Source organism: Macrobrachium rosenbergii, chromosome 28 (genome assembly GCF_040412425.1).
Source record: "Macrobrachium rosenbergii isolate ZJJX-2024 chromosome 28, ASM4041242v1, whole genome shotgun sequence".
Lineage (NCBI taxonomy): Eukaryota > Metazoa > Arthropoda > Malacostraca > Decapoda > Palaemonidae > Macrobrachium > Macrobrachium rosenbergii.
The window spans coordinates 16,982,943-16,989,068 of NC_089768.1; the positions used below are offsets into that span (position 1 = coordinate 16,982,943).

A 6,126-nucleotide genomic window follows, 5' to 3' on the forward strand; every position below is an offset into this window, starting at 1 on the left:
GATTTTTAGAACCTCAGAACGCTGATGAAGTATTTGATTGGGAAACCTTCATCTTCTGCTATGTTATTTCATGCGAATAAATAATTAGCAGGCGCCCCCTCGCATTTTGGATGTTTACGTAGTATTTATGTTCAGGGTGGGATTAGATTCTCAGATATTTCTTCTGATTGGATTTGGAGTCTTAATGAATATACAGAGTCAGTTTGAAATTATTGCGCCATTATCTGAAGTGCCGTGTTCAACGTTAATGAGTGATTCATTGCTGTCTGGAAACAACTTTTAGAACAGGAGGAACTAACTATTCTCCAGTAATTAACGAGTCTCGCTGATGTTTAGTGCGTCACTCGGACGTCTTCGTAACATTTTCATTTTGCTCATAATAAAGACATGAAACCCGCACGCTCCTTGCTTTATCCTGTATCCCTGTATTCCTGTTGTATGCCCTCATGCAGCCTTTATTTACCCTTATGATCGCCAAATATATTTCCGCAAAACTCTCTCTATTCTCATTGGAATTTCATACCTGACCACAAGTTTTCTTTCTCTGTTACCTCCCTGTGCATTCAAACCACCTGGTGCAACCATCCTTTACTATTCCCCAAATTAACCCAGGAAGTGATTCAGACTTGTCCAAAAACATTCTCTTTCACCCCCATTCTTTTGCATTCCAGAATCATATACACTCACGATTACAGTTTTTCCTCCTGTCAATATGCTCGTAAGGTCCTTGATTAAACAAGTTTGTACACTTTTACCTCTCCACGGAGCCTTCCTGACACTACAAGAGGTACCCCTTAATCTCACTAGTGCCAAAAAGTCCGCTTTCTGTGATCATTTCTGTCGTCACTGACATTTTATTTTTTCTCTTTTCTTTGTAATATCAACGCATGGTATGAAGCTGTTAAGCCCATGACCCTTGGCATTCAGTGACTTTCACAAGCAGAGCTGTGAGAATGCTGTTATCTTTCTTTCATTCCCACAAGAGCCATAGTTGCCAATGGCCTCACGGAAAGAGGCTTATTTGCCATTTAGGGTGTATTTCCCAACACCAATGTCCACAATTCTTGCTCCACTTACTGCCACCAAGGCAGAAGCCTGCAGTATATAGAATGACCAGACATCTGTGACTGCCGTTGGCCTTAAGAGACACGGTTTCATTAGTATCCAAGGCTATTGACACTTCCTAAAGCAGCATTGTCCATGTAGCACAGATTATTACCAAGGGTGTGTGTGTGTGTGTGTGTATATATATATATATATATATATATATATATATATATATATATATATATATATATATATATATATATATATATGCCACTAGAAAATGGAAGACTGGGTGTGAATCCTCACCAGTTTCGGCTTATTTCTAAGCTATTAACGGAGGGCTGATACATAGTGGTAGAAATTCACCATTATGTATCATTCCTTCGATAATGCCTTAGAAGTAAAGCCAAAACGGTCAGGATTTACAACCCAGTCTTTCATTTTCCTAGTGGTTATGATTATATATATACACACACACATATATATAGATACGTATGTATGTATGTGTATATAATCATGACCATATATACAGTATATATATATATATATATATATATATATATATATATATATATATATGTATGTATGTGTATATAATCATGACCATATATATATATATATATATATATATATATATATATATATATATATATAAATGGATCAATGATGATTAAACGACTTGTCTCCTCATTAAATAATCAAACCTTTATGATTAAACTTTATATTGTATTCTCATTAAATAATCAAACCTATATATATATATATATATACTATATATATATATATATATATATATATATATATATATATATATATATATATATATATACATACACGCCACTTTCATACTGAGATCATTTACCTTCTACAACGAAATGACCTTCAAATCTTGGGATCTTCGCCTAAAGATAATTCCATCTATCCTAACAGCATGCGCATATATGCCGGATATGGTTTGAGCACATGTCCGTGTGTGTGTGTGTGTGTGTGTGTGTGATTCATCTACTGTATATGGCTAATTAGCCTCACAACACTAATAAACCCAGACGCAGTGTGGGTATCTGTGTGTGTATGCGTGATTGCATTTGCGTACGTACGTGTGTGAACTGTATATATCTCTATATGTGAGATTTACTATAGACATTACACGCACCCATATGCGTACGCATACATTGTAAAGGTAAACGTGATACAACTGTGCGGACGTGTAGAGTATAAATGAGTCATCCCCCACAATTATTATCATTCATAGCGCGGCTTCGTCCTTACGGAACAAAACAGGAAAGGTCTTTGACTTGCCTCGCGGACATTCGCTGAAGAAAATCCCCGTAAGTTGGAAAAAACAAAGCAAAGTGACGCGCATAAGAGAGACGTTTTAAAGAACAACAAATATGAAGCATGGTGTTTGATTACACATATTCAAGTAAAGATTGTGAAATATATAATTCACCGAGCAAAACAGGCGAGAGAAACTTTGAATTTAAAGTAGAATTCTACCGAGTCTCAGACTGAACATTACTAAGACATCGCACAGGAAACTTGCTTCGCATCTCGGACTAATAGGCTGGGAAGATTACGAGCATTTACACATGGCTGCATGTCTAGAACCCCACGATAATGATCGAAATTATATGAGCAACCCTTTAAAGCTTTTTAGGAAAAAAATCGCAAAGCTCAGCCCCGTTTGTAATCGACTTGAATGAAAATATGATCTCCGATGCCATGAGCAGTGGCACAAGACATTTGAGAATAGTGCCATTTTGAAGTGACTATTTCTTTTGGTACCTTGCAAATATATAGGTGTTTTCCAGGAAGTACTAAATCAGCACTGAGCATCTGTACAGCTTTTTTATTGCCATCTTCTTGAGTCCTATTTTGCACTAAAAAAGTCACCCGAACAAGAAATTCACATTAGTCACCTGTATTTTAATATTTCAGTATCATTTAAGGATTTGCTGTTCTCCACAATGTAATATTTCTTAAAATTCCACCTCTAAAAAATTATAATGTTTTGTGTGAAGAATGGGACCACATCAGGGAATGATCCCCGGGCAAGTGGACGGGTTTGCTCTCTGGATAAAGCAGCTACTCTCATACAATACATATGTCATATGCCATCTTCAACTATCGATATTCATCAACTACTCAGAGTATTGTTATGTATCCACTATTATTTTCTCAACAGTATACAGTATTTGCATCCACAAGGTGTCACCCTTTCGATTATCTGGTTGTCCAACTGTATGTTCTTTGTTCCATCCTTTCTTATCTCCAGCTGCGATCCACAACAGCCGACTGAATATCGCTCTTGTCTGGATGTCATTTATAATCAAGAAAGCATTTTGCATGAAAGTGAGTGATTTCTTTAGAATTTCTAGAGAAGGTCCGTGACAGCTAACAAATTTTAACCACTTCATATGCAAATCAATAAGCGATTTAAAAGAGCTAATAAATGTCGGAATTCTGGGCAGTAACCAAATTGTTTTCCTAAACGACTCAATACTTTTTTTACAATAACTGTTGGTCTTCATTAACGGATGAACCGCCGTGTGCTTTTGATAAACACATGTATGAAGTCCTTTACAAACAAATGAGATTAATTCCTTCACATCATCATCTTAGCAGTCATAGCAATCGACATCATAGCAGTTCGTTAATTGGCAACATTTTGTAAACAGACACTTCTCAGTTCAGATACCTGTTTCATAAAAGAATGACTGAAACCATTCACGCCTTTTCCAGCATTCCACAAGAAGTTATTCAGGTCTATGAGCCAACAGCCCAAATTTACTGCATCAAAAGAGTACTAGCTAGGCTGGAACAGGACGTGGGATTGACGGGAGAGGACTGAAGGAGATATAATTTGATTTAAAAGTGGAATACGGGAGAAGGTAGAAAGAGCGAGGCAGAGCTAATTTTAAAGAACTAAGAAATGACAGCCACATATCACTAATTCACGACTTCTCTGTAATACTTTGGCATTTATAAGAGTACTTGAATGTCCTGTTTATCTAGAAACATTTACATCCTCTCTTGCTGCATCTCTAGTCAAAGAAGTAATAACACCCACCTCTTTGACAGCTGTTGGTTTCTCTTGTTAGACGAAGCTGACCTTGTGTAAGCACGTCTCTTCCTCGTGAGAGTAGGCCGTCTGTGTAGTTTTACCTTTGAAGAAAATCGTCCCTTCAAAATGCCGCACTTTCTTCAAGGGACAAAGACATCGTGATCACCATAGAAAAATCAGTTAGAAAACTCTCGATACTTTAAAATAAATTACAAGAAAAAATCCTTATAGCATTACAAAAGAAATTTATTGAAGGTTTTTTGAACTAATGATAAACCTTAAAGTGTTTGTAATTAACAGGGTTATATGTGCCGTTTGTCACTTTTCAGAATTATTATGACATATTCAGCACTAATAATCCTATTTCTGAAATGTAAAAAAAGATAAGATGATAAATCACGGTGAATTACTTAAATTTACTAATTACTGGACATAAAGATTAACGACGCATAAATGAAACTGCCAATTAGTATTTTCCTTCACTTATCGGAGCCAGTAACATATATCTGCCTTGGCTAATACCATAAATTTAGTCTGTGAGTAGACTATTAATTACCGCTTTCGTATTGATTGCGTTTGATCTTGATTTTTTAATATTTCGTCACCTGTTCTCATAAGAGGCACTTTGAAATCACTGCTGGCATAAAGATTTTGTATGTCTCTTATCCTCTGACCTTTATCTTAGCAGTTGTTGGTAGTTTAAAAGATGTACAGAATCATTTCAGCGTCTACAAAATACCATGTGCGCTGAGGGTGTCTGTTGCAAAGAAAGAATACCGGAAACTGCTCGACCTTGCTCTGCAATACTAATGAAGGCATGTTACAATGAATCATGCAAACAGATCAAGATTTGAAGTAAACTCTGCAGTTGTTTGAGAAAACAACGTTGGCCTTCGATTTAAACACACACACAACTTTATTCCTTATCAAGAGCGAAGGCTGAAACATCTTTCATTATGTCATGCTTTCGTAATAGAAATTCCACTTGACTGGTGTGATCTGAGCGTTAAAAGATAAACCAGTCACACCTACCTCCGGTTCCTTCTCCCTGCAAGGTTCTTCGATGTTCCCTCCACAGGGCTAAATCATGCGCAAACTCCCTGAATTAGCTTCAAAGCGTTGGCACCTACGGAAAGAATAACCACATTAGCTAATAAGAATATATAAACCTGATATATTTACTTCAAAGGAAATACAATGTAAATTTCTATCACAATGTATTAGTATTCTTAGAGGTAGATATAGTGACCGTCACTTGATGATATCCATCTTCCATAAGCTTGCGCTCTGACAAATATTTGGTTACTTATTTTGCCAATCATCACCAGTATTTACACTCTTGTTGAGGTGTCACTTATAGTACCAGAATTCGTCTTTTATCAACTTACCAGAAAACTGTGTAATGGCGTTCTTGGCAGTACTACTGGTGTCGATGTTGTAGTCATATTAAGACAGGTTGCTGGATGCTACTGTATTAATGCTGATTTGCTCGTTGCCACATCTTTGTTTAATTGTCATTTTTACCTTTATTTTAATATGTGGGATTCTAATCTGTGGAAGCTTGCGTTGCAAGGTAATGGCATTTTAGGTCTGTTGCATATCAATACTTGATTATTCTGAAGAATCTGTAACTAGCCACCTCATCGCAATTGACACCTTCTACAGTCATCCCATTAAAAAGGTGAATACAATATTTATACACACACACACACACACACACACACACACACACACACACACACACACACATATATATATATATATATATATATATATATATATATATATATATATATATATATATATAATATATAATATATAGTTATATATAATTATATATGTATGCATACACACATATGTATATATATGTGTGTGTATGTATGTGTATATATATGTGTGTGTGTTTGCGTGTGTATCAACACAATATTTACGTTTAGAAATGGTACATTTATGAATCGGGCGGTTGTGTAGTCATTGTGTAGGTGCGTTAAGGTATCTTCACAATCATGGGCATC

At 35.9% G+C, this 6,126-nt stretch overlaps 1 long non-coding RNA gene across 2 annotated transcripts in view; it reads right to left on the minus strand.

Moving 5' to 3' along the window:
- Positions 1-4,117: 4,117 nt before the first annotated feature.
- Positions 4,118-6,126, minus strand: part of LOC136854082 (uncharacterized) — a 51,113-nt gene continuing 49,104 nt past the window's right edge. The window contains exons 3-4 of one of the 2 annotated variants that reach the window (XR_010857619.1): positions 5,144-5,237; positions 4,118-4,249 (exon numbers count right to left, since the gene is read on the minus strand). This is a non-coding gene — a long non-coding RNA (uncharacterized lncRNA). The remainder of the gene's footprint in view (positions 4,250-5,143; positions 5,238-6,126) is intronic. The other variant, XR_010857620.1, reaches the window with a different exon arrangement.